At 34.9% G+C, this 11,080-nt stretch overlaps 1 pseudogene; it reads left to right on the top strand.

The window, feature by feature from the left end:
- Nucleotides 1-1,764: 1,764 nt before the first annotated feature.
- Nucleotides 1,765-11,074, top strand: LOC112529049 (annotated as a pseudogene).
- The last annotated feature ends 6 nt before the right edge of the window (nucleotides 11,075-11,080 follow it).

Below are 11,080 nucleotides of genomic sequence, written 5' to 3'. Positions count from 1 at the left end.
TAAACCTCCCAACATAAACCTCTCAAGGCTTATCCGGTTTAAACCCTTATCCGGTCAAACTTTGTCCGGATAAACACTTAGACAATATAATCAAAGTTCCATTTCAATGATAAGAATACGAAGCATCCTAATAAAATCAGTAGTAAATTTTTATGCAAAAGATTTAAAAACCACTCACCTTATAAAGCTTTGAACACAAAATTGCTAGAAATCAACCCTTTCAATCTTGACACTTGCAACCGGCTAGAATTCACTTTTTTTTTAAAAGCAACCCAGATAACTCTCTAAGGCAAATAAAAAGGCAAATGAAGGGGGTGAAGCCACTATTTATACTTTCTAAATAGGGAAGGGTTGGCTAACTGCCTTCCCTACCTTTTCCCCACCTCATGCTTTCCCTATCACACACACATATGCATGCATACTTACACGTATGCACAACACTCATGCATACATTCTAACCACACAAAATAAATATTATATTCCATACATATAACATGAATGCATACACACTCACACAGACACACATATATATATATATATATATATATATATTCATGTCCAAATAATGCATAAATGCACATACCATCACGTAACAAATTATCATGTTATCATGTAATTATTTAGTTAAATATTCACATATTTAAATACCTTGGGTAATAACCAGGATCTGGTTATCACACAATCGAACGGCAAAACCCTAGTTTTGCCGTTCTTTTGGATCCAATCGACCGCCAAAAACACTAAAACTATACCGGAGGCTGAAAACGAACAGCAAATATGCCGTGGAGAAGATGAACGACAATCTTGCCAAATTGGTGGTCCCCATCACTTTTTCTCAATATTTAATAATTTTTTAATAAATTATAAATAAATAAATAATTATAAATATTAAGTTTTAGGTTGTTATATTTATTATTTAAATTTATACATATATATATATATATATAAAATAAATTATTAATAACACAAATATGATACCGGATAAACGTAAACGTATTTTATTAATGGAAATTTTAAAAACTGAAATACATAAATTAAAGGGTTCAATCGTCTCCGCTAGACATAAACTGACTAAAGCTTCTTGCTACATTTTGAGATGATGAACGATGGTGGACTTGAACAGTTTCTTGCTCGACACAAAAAGATCAAGAATAAAGATGCTCACTTTGAACTTTGTAATGCATTAATTGATCATTTGTGGGACGAGTATACTAACTCGGAGAATTAGTATTATTTATGTGTTTATTTAATTTGTGCTATTTGAACTAATGTAATCTTTTTAAATATAAATTTATTAATTACAATTTTATCGTTTTTATTTTAACATTTCTTCATTAAATAAATTAATCACTAATTCTTTATTATTATAATATCTATTACAGATTATAAATATTGTTATTAAAAATAGTGAATAAAATATGTTATTTTAATGTGGGGTCCACAAATTTGGTGTTTTTTTAAAGTGTGACTGGAGTTGAGTTTTTTTTTTTTTTTTGTGTTTATGGACCCACCAGATTTGATGTTTTTGGTGTTTTTTTTAGTGTAATGGTTGGAGTTGCCCTTGGAGGTACCTTATTCCCTGCTCCTTCTTTCAAAACCCCTTTCTCATTTTCGGAGTTATCCTTTCCGATCCATCCTTCCCAAACAATTCTAGCTCATTTTCATTCAAATTATGCTTCGAATCATGAACCACTGTTTGATCGTCCTCGATCTATGTATGCAAAGATTACTAAGCTTGATGATGCCTTCCAACTGTTTGATGAAATGACACAAAGAAAACCTCTGCCATCTGTTATTAAATTCAACCAGTTGTTGCAAGTTGTTGCCAAACTGAAACACTATTCTAGTTTGATCGATCTTTTTAAGAAAATGGTCTCCATTGGAGTTCTTGTTGATGTGTACACTACTAACACCGTGATCATGTGTTGTTGTCAAATGTATCGCACCAGTGAGGGTTTTGCAATCGTAGCCTATGGCTTGAAACGTGGGGTTGTACCAAACGTGTTCACTTTCAATACGATCTTAAATGGACTCATTCTAGAAGATAGGATTCTCGAGGCAAAAAGATTATTCAAGAAGGTGATCAAAGAGCAACTTTGTGATCTTGACGTAGTTACGTACAACACAATGATTAAAGGGCTTTGCAAGTTTGGAAATAATGATACAGCCATTTCTTTGCTTAGAATGATGAATGAAAGGGGCTATAAACCTATTGTGTCACATATGACACCATCATTGATAGTCTTTGCAAGGACCAAATGATAGATGATGCATTAAAGCTCTTCAATGAAATGATCTTCCACAAAGATGTCCTACCTAGTGTTTTCACTTACAGCTCTTTGATTCGTAGCCTTTGTATCTTAGGACGTTGGGATGATGCCTCTAAAATGTTCAAAGAAATGGAGAAGGATGAAAGGTTATCTCCCGATGTTGTAACCTTTAATATATTGATCGATGCACTTTGCAAGGAAGGTAAAGTTGAAGATGCAGAGGTTTTTATAAACACCATGGTTGAGAGAGGAAAGGATCCCAATATAGTGACATATAGTTCACTTATTGATGGGTATTGTTTGCGAGGTGAAATGACGAAAGCAAGGGAAGTTTTTGATTCAATGAGGATTAGAGGTCTGGTCCCTGATGTTGTGACTTATAGTAGCTTATTAAATGGTTATTGCAAACAAATGAAGGTAGACGAGGCCTTGCATTTGTTTCACGAAATAACTGAAAAAAGGTATGAGACCTGATGTGGTCACTTACAGCACCATGTTACAGGGATTGTTTCAAGTTGGACGTTGTAAAGCTGCACACGAGTTTTTTACTGAGATGTTAGCACACAACCAGATTCTAGATGCATGCACTTACAGAATAATCTTGGAGGGCCTATGCAATAACCATCTAATTGAGGAAGCAATTTCTTTGTTTTGTTGGATGGGTGACAACAAGCTAAATTCAGATATTTTTGTGTACAATATCCTCATGGATGGAGCATGTAAATGTAGGAAGCTTGATATCRCAAGGGATCTCTTCAATTACCTAAGTGTTAAAGGTTTGCAACATAACGTTGTATCATTTAATGTGATGATTAGTGGTTTTTGTCGGGAAGGTCTAATGAGGGAAGCAAAAGAGTTGTTTCGCCAAATGAGTGAGAGAGGTTGCCTGCCAAATAGTGCCACGTACAACGCTCTTATCCGAGGATTATTAAACAACAAACAACATGACACGATAGAGACGCTTTTGCAAGAAATGGATGGACATGGTTTCTTACTTGAGGCTTCAACTTTTGCCTTGTTACTTGTTAAGATCAACGCTAGATCATTTAATGCCAGTCCTCAAGTTGATTGGTAAGCTTGTGCCAAAGGAAGGAGTCGATGCTTCTCATTTTATTGAGTTGATAACAGCGGAAGGTTGATTAGTTATACTTCAATGATTCAATCCTTCCTACAATGGATCGCTCAAATTTCTGAAAAGTCCTCTAGTCCCACGCTTGGTAGACAAGGTAGGGGGGACAGAAACCCTTTCTTCCAGGTAAGAAGGTTTTTTTGCATTTATATTTCATAATTTATATAAAAATCTTGGTGCCATTGGTTGATTGGCAACAACAAAATCCTGTATACACGTAGGAAAAGTTAACGGCTCAAATCTTTTTGATAACTGCAATGAAGCTTATATCAAAACTGCTACAAAAACAATAAATTTGGAATTTGAAAATTCTTTTCCTTTGCTCAACTGGAATATGGTTTTCTGTGGGTCCATCAAACCAAGAAGCAGCTGATGCTTCAGGACCATTGGTTCAAAATATGAAACTGGTTATACTTTGCTGACAATTAAGATTACTTAAATCATTATGAATACTAAGTAAAAAGCATTATATTTAAATATATAATGATAATAACAGATTATTGGTTTGTTTTTTTCTCATCTTATAAAGTCTGAATGAATCAGAGCCTTCCATTTTATGGCAGCTACCATTGATGTCCATTAACTCCCACCTCCTTTCATAAGGTAGTCTCCTATCTATTATCTAATCATTAGTGTGAAGCAAAATTACAACTAGGGGGACCAAATCTGAAACAAAGTGTCAACCACAGTGCAAATGCGTAGTTATTTCAATATATGGACGAGACTTGATAGGGAATGACAACCTTGAGAACCAAAAATGTATTTTATCTAGCTTCATTGATGTTTGTCCTGAAACGTGGTCATGTCTGTGCTTTTTTTTTTATGTGCTGAGATAGTTTATTGTTTTTGTACCAAGTAAGTTGTATTTGGTCATGATCAAAATACTCAAGAAGCAAAAAACAGATATTTACTGCAGAACTCAAATGAAACACTATTATTGTTCTATCCATTTTTTTAAAAATATTAGTGTCTACACTACTACTGTTGTGATCGAGTGTTGTTGCCAACTGCAGATCTAGGAAATGGCTTCGAATGTAGTGCTGTACCTGATGCACACTCATAAATGGACTCATCCTTGAGGCAAAAGAATTACTCAAAGAGAAACTTTGTGAACCTAATTTAGTTTGTATATCACAAGAATTATTCAAGAAGAAGTTGAAGGGCTTTGCAAGTTTGGTGATAATGGCACAACCATTGCTTTGCTTAGAGTTACGAAAGGGGTTGTAAAACTGATGTACATAACTACATTAGGTTCACAAAGTTTCTCTTTGGTTGAAAAGACGCCTTAGAGAAATATCCTCCTGTTCGTTTTAGTCATTTCACATTCAAAAACACCATGAAGATCAAGGCATGGCCACACAGGTACATACTGACTTTGAAGTCAAAGAGATCAATTTTGCCAATTATCTGAACTTTTTGAGAATTTTTTACTACTTTTTAGACTAATTCTACAAGGAGCTAGATTTTTAAAAAGTTGGCTAGCATGATTGATTTTCTTATATTTTCGTTTACCAATATATTTCGTAAAGTAGGATAGAGTGTTGAATCGTAAATTAGGTATAAAAATGCTTATAGGATGTTTACCAAACGCTTACCAATCACTTACCTTATTAGCTTACCGAGAATCTTACCTGGTTAGAGCGAAGACAAAGACCACTACAACAAAATTGGGTTTGTAAGACGCCACCAATTTTTAAGCGTCCTAATAGAATGTTTTATAAGACTTAATTTATAGGACCAAAAACTAAATGTCATATTTAAAGGCGTTGTAATAAGTTGATAGGATGCTTTTGGGTATCCTAACAAGTTTTTTAGAATTCTTTTAGTACAAAGCATCGTATTAGTAATTTTATAGTGCCACTTACAACGTTCTTATCCAAGGATTATTAAAGAACAAACAACATGACTCGATAGAGATGCTTTTACAAGAAATGGTTGGACATGGTTTCTCAGTTGTTGCTTCAACTTTAGCCATGTTAATTGTTAACACCACAGCTAGACCATTTGATGCCCATCTCCTTAAGTTGATTGGTAAGCCTGTGCCAAAGGAAGGAGTGGATATTCCTTGTTTTACAAGGTAGATAACGTCCCAAGATTAAAAGTCATGCTAATTAGTTTGACTTGCAACTTCAAAAATTAGTTTGATCTGGTGGGATTGTTTTCTTTCAGTTTGGTATGTGTCTTGATAGACATGGATGTCTGAACCCTAATACGGAGCACCCCCTCCTCTTTCTGCAGGTTTGGCCCTAGTAAGAAGGCTTGCAAAATTTGAAGTTAAAAGTTTATGCATCAAAATTTTCCACATGAACCTCTTGAGATTTTTTAGACTAGGGGGTTGTTTACCTGAACACTTACCCAGTAAGCGTTTAATGGTAAAATTTCACTTACTTACCGAGTAAGATTTTAGTCTATCAAAACGACATATTTACCCCGTAAGTAAGAGTCACTTACTGGTAGACTCTCGATCCTTGTCTTCGCTCTTACTAGGTAAGATTCTTGGTGTTTGTCATATTCATCCGTTAAGGGAATGTGACTTGGTAAACGCTTATCCGAGTAAGAATTTTGTAAATGCCCCTAACTTTTTTGAGACCATTACTTGGTTTTTGCGGCAAAAACTCGTTTATGTGGAAAAAATAACACCAATACAGTCATTTCCATTAGATTCTTGAGATCCTGATCTGCTCTGCATGTTTGACTGCCTCCATTCCCGAGATTAAAGCTTCAAGGTTATTCTCTTGTGATTCAACGTTTTCACCCATCCTTGTATATCTCGTTGACAAATAGTTATCTACTATGATTCCTCCACCGATATCGTTCAATAACTCATAAGCAGTGATTGTATTAGGGGCGATAATGGGTCGGATTTAACCCCTTTATTGAACAGGTTAAAATCTCAACCCAAGCCAACATGTGTACTTAAGTGGGTTGACATTTTTCAACCAAACCAACCTGTTATCTAAATGGGTTGACGGCAGTTGACCTGTTTATGATTTTCTCAATCCAACCTGTTAAATAATAGGTTGACCCATTTAATTTTTAAATTTTAAATAAAATAAAAAATATAAGACTATTTAAATTTAATTTTATGACAAATACAAAAGAATTGTTCAGCGTTTGAATAAAACACAATCACAAATGCAAATAAATTGTTCAAAGTTTCAATTTTACCTCTCAATCGATGGAGAGTTGGAGTGTTGTGTTGGAGGTGGACGTGATGATTGATTATTAGAGTTTTTCTTTCACAGACGAGAGAGAAATAGGTTAGAAAATAGATATTATGATTAAATAATGATATTTAATTGAAAATAAAATAAAATTTTATAGTATTTTAACTTGGTTGAAAACTGGTTGATTTTTCTAATAAAATAAAATTATTAGAGGTCTAGATGAACGTTTACTAGAATGTTTCTTTTTTTCATTTTTTTAAGATTTTTTCCTGAACCTAACTCCTCTCTCTCTCTCTCTCTCTCTCTCTATATATATATATATATATATATGAGATTTACTTTGCAAATCATGTTATTTGTACAAACCATACAAACCTCAGTTAACCGATCATAATTTTACATTTTTTGTAATTATGAGAGGTTGATTAATCATTTTTACTGTGAAAGGTGTTAATCATGGATATCATAATCTTAATTATATTAATTTTAAAGAAATACATGAAACAATTTTATTAAAATTTCATAACCATATATGAAAACAACTTTATCTTGAAAAATATTATATGAAACAATTTCACAATATTAAACAATATCATGAAACAAAATCGTTAAATTAAACAATAATATCAACGGATAAGGGTGATTTGCACGGTTTGTACAAATATGGATGGTTTACATTTGATCGCTCTTCTCTCTCTTTCTCTTTATATATATATATTGTTTGAAACATAAATGGATTAATTGCTTCTTTCTGATTTTGAATATACTATTCATCTTTTTTTAATTAACATTTGAATAACCTCATTCAATTTTTCTAGTTGGAGACATCATATAGGCTGGGAAGGATTCAAACGAGAACCCTTGTAATTTACGAAAACGCAAGAACAGTCTCTGAGCAAAGTACTGTTTTTTAAATCACATTTTAAGAGAAGTTAAGAGATAAAAGTTATAGCAACTCATTTACAAAAGAAGTACGGAATACAATTAAAAGTTATAGCAGTTCTCGGGAGAGGACGAGACACTCTCGATCAAAGGCTTGGGAGATAAAAGTTCTCTTCAATCTACACCTCATTTCATCGAAACTAATGCAAGGAAAGATTACGGTTTCATTAAAAGTCGAAACTATCACATCCTTATTTAAAAAGCTTTTGATTAATGAGAATTACAGATCGATTATCTCAATTATATTATTGTTTCCATCGGTTATTCTATAACAACTATCTTATTTTATTAATTATTAGATTTATTTATAATTAAAAAATGTAAATAACATTTATTATAAATTATTAAATTAATATATATGAGAAGCATCGTTGTAGAAACTGAAAAAAAATTGAAGTCGCAAAAGTAGCAAAGAGAATTCCATTTATGCACCAGAGTTGATGCTTCCATTCATTTGTGAATCAAAGTAGTTGATGATGAAGAAGATTTCAAAACAAGCTGTTTCTTTCATCGTCTCCAATCCCTTCAAAGGTATTGCTCCTGCTTCGCTTCTTTTTCCTCTTATATGTTTTTTGCTTCCATTCATCGTGAATCAAAGTAGTTGAGTAATGTTGATGAAGATTCCAAAAGAAGCCGTGTCTGGCATCGTCTCCAATTCCCTTAAAATATTCAAAGGTATTGCTCCTGCTTCGCTTCTTTTTTCCAGAACCCCTTTTTCATTTTCAGAGGTATCTTCTCGAATCCATCTTTCCCAAACGATTCTACCTCAAGTTCATTCATATTTCGCTTTGAATCATGAACCGCAGTTTGATCGTCATCGATCTATCTTTGAAAAGATTGTTAAACTTGATGATGCCCTCAAACTGTTCGATGAAATGACACAAAGACAACCATTGCCATCTGTTGTTAAATTCACCCAATTGTTGCAAGCGGTCACCAGACTGAAACACTATTCTTATGCGATTGATCTTTTTAAACAAATGGTTGCCTTTAGTGTTCCTATTAATGAATACACTACTGCCACTGTGATCAAGTGTTATTGCCAATTGTACAACACCAGTGAGGGTTTTGCAATTGTAGCTTATGGCTTGAAATATGGGGTTGTACCCGATGTGTGGACTTTTGGTACGCTCTTAAATGGGCTCATCCTAGAAAATAGGATTCTCGAGGCTGAAAGATTTTTCAAGAAACTGGTCAAAGAGGAACTCTGTGAACTTAATGTTGTTATGTACAGCACAATGATCAAAGGGCTTTGCAAATTTGGCAATAACGACACAGCCATTGCTTTGCTTAGGCTGATGAATGAAAGGGGTTGTAAAGCTACTGTTATCACATATAACACCATCATCGATAGTCTTTGCAAGGACCAGATGATAGATGATGCTTTAAAGCTCTTCGAAGAAATGATCTTCCACAATGGCATCCTACCTACTGTTGTCACTTATAACTCTTTGATTCGTGGCCTTTGTAGCTTAGATCGTTGGGATGATGCCTCTAAATTATTCAAAGAAATGGAAGACGGAAAGATATATCCCAATGTTATAACCTTTAGCATATTAGTCGATGCATTTTGCAAAGAAGGTGAAGTTGAAGATGCAGAGGTTCTTGTGAACATCATGGTAGAGAGAGGAAAGGATCCCGATGTAGTAACATATAGTTCACTTATTGATGGCTACTGTTTGCGGGGTGAAATAAAGAAGGCAAGGGAAGTTTTTGATTCAATGAGGATTAGAGGTCTGGTCCCTAATGTTATGACTTATAGTAGCTTATTGAATGGATATTGCAAAGAATTGAAGATAGACGAGGCCTTGCATTTGTTTCATGAAATAACTAAAAATGGTATGAAACCTGATGTGGTTGCTTACAGCACCATGTTACAAGGATTGTTTCGCGTTGGACGTTGTAAAGCTGCACGTGAACTCTTCAATGAAATGCGAGCACAAAACCAGATTCCCAATGAATGCACGTACAGGATAATTTTGGAGGGTCTATGCAATAACCATTTAGTGGAGGAAGCAATCTCTATGTTCCGTTTGATGGGTGACAACAAGCTAAATTCAGATATTGTTGTGTACAATATCCTCATGGATGGTGCATGTAAATGTGGGAAGCTTGATATCGCAAGGAATCTCTTCAATGACCTAAGTGTTAAAGGTTTGCAACACGACGTTAGGTCATATACAGTGATGATTAGTGGTTTTTGTCGGGAAGGTCTAGTGGGGGAAGCAAAAGATTTGTTTCTCCAAATGAATGAGAGAGGTTGCCCGCCAAATAGTGCCACTTACAACGTTCTCATCCAAGGATTATTAAAGAACAAACAACATGACTCGATAGAGATGCTTTTACAAGAAATGGATGGACATGGTTTCTCAGTTGTTGCTTCAACTTTAGCCATGTTACTTTTTAACACCACAGCTAGACCATTTGATGTCCATCTCCTTAAGTTGATTGGTAAGCTTGTGCCAAAGGAAGGAATGGATGCTTCTTGTTTTACCAGGTAAATAGCATCCTTGACAACAACAAACTATATATTTAATGATACTAACAGATTATTGCTTTGTCTTTCTCTGCTCTTCCATTTTATGTCAGGGTTTTTTTCCATTTTATGTCAGGTGCCATTGATGCCCATTTAATTCTCCCCTCCACCCTTTCATAAGATAGCCTTCTATGTTATTATTACCACAGTTGGGGGTATAAACCGAATCTGAAACAAAATTACAACCAGGGGGACCAAATCTGAAGATAGTGCCAACCATAAGAATGAAACTTGATAATGAATGGCGACTATCGGAATCATTATGTCATGTATTTGTGCTTGTATTTTATGTGCGTGGATCGTTTAACATTTTTGTATTAAGTTGTATTTAGATCGTAACCGAAATACCTAAGAAGAAAAAACAGTTATTGACTAGAGAATTAATGATATTCTATTTTTTTAAATGTGTGTGTGTGTGTATATATATATATATATAACAAATTAAACTAGGCCATTGAGTGCTCCTCTAGTTGAAGCATCTAGAGCGAATGCCACCAGTACCGCACCTGTTATCTTGATGGTCCAAACCACACCATTGCTATCTCGGTCAGCAAGTGCAGCACGGTATCTTTGTCCTGAACCGTCACTCAGAATTACGGTCCTCCGTCGTATCAAAATGCTATGATGGGGTGTCCAATTTCCGCAACTTCATCTGCTTATGGTCAATCCCATTCTCCGAAACCGGCCGTAAACTCGTATTCACAGCCCATGTTTTTACCTCAAAGTTCTGAAAGGATGGATTCTGTGAGACCAAGCTTTTCCTTTGGAATGATGAATCATGATGTTGTTTTGCAAACTGGGTCTCAATGGATGGAAAGGGATAATGTTGGTAGCAGCAGCAGAGGCTTGCAATCACTTAACGACATCCAAAATATCGATGTTTACAAGCCGATTCACAGCAGACCCCAGGCTCAAGGTCCATTGGCCGATGAATTCCCGCATCTCGACATCATCAACGATTTACTCGACGACGAGTACGCAATGCCCGTGGGCCCGCCGTCGTTTCGCAACGGGCCCCACCATCTGAGTCATCAGT

Source organism: Cynara cardunculus (genome assembly GCF_001531365.2).
Source record: "Cynara cardunculus var. scolymus isolate 2C chromosome LG 16, CcrdV1, whole genome shotgun sequence".
Taxonomy (NCBI): domain Eukaryota; kingdom Viridiplantae; phylum Streptophyta; class Magnoliopsida; order Asterales; family Asteraceae; genus Cynara; species Cynara cardunculus.
This window is presented reverse-complemented; position numbering and strand designations above follow the sequence as displayed.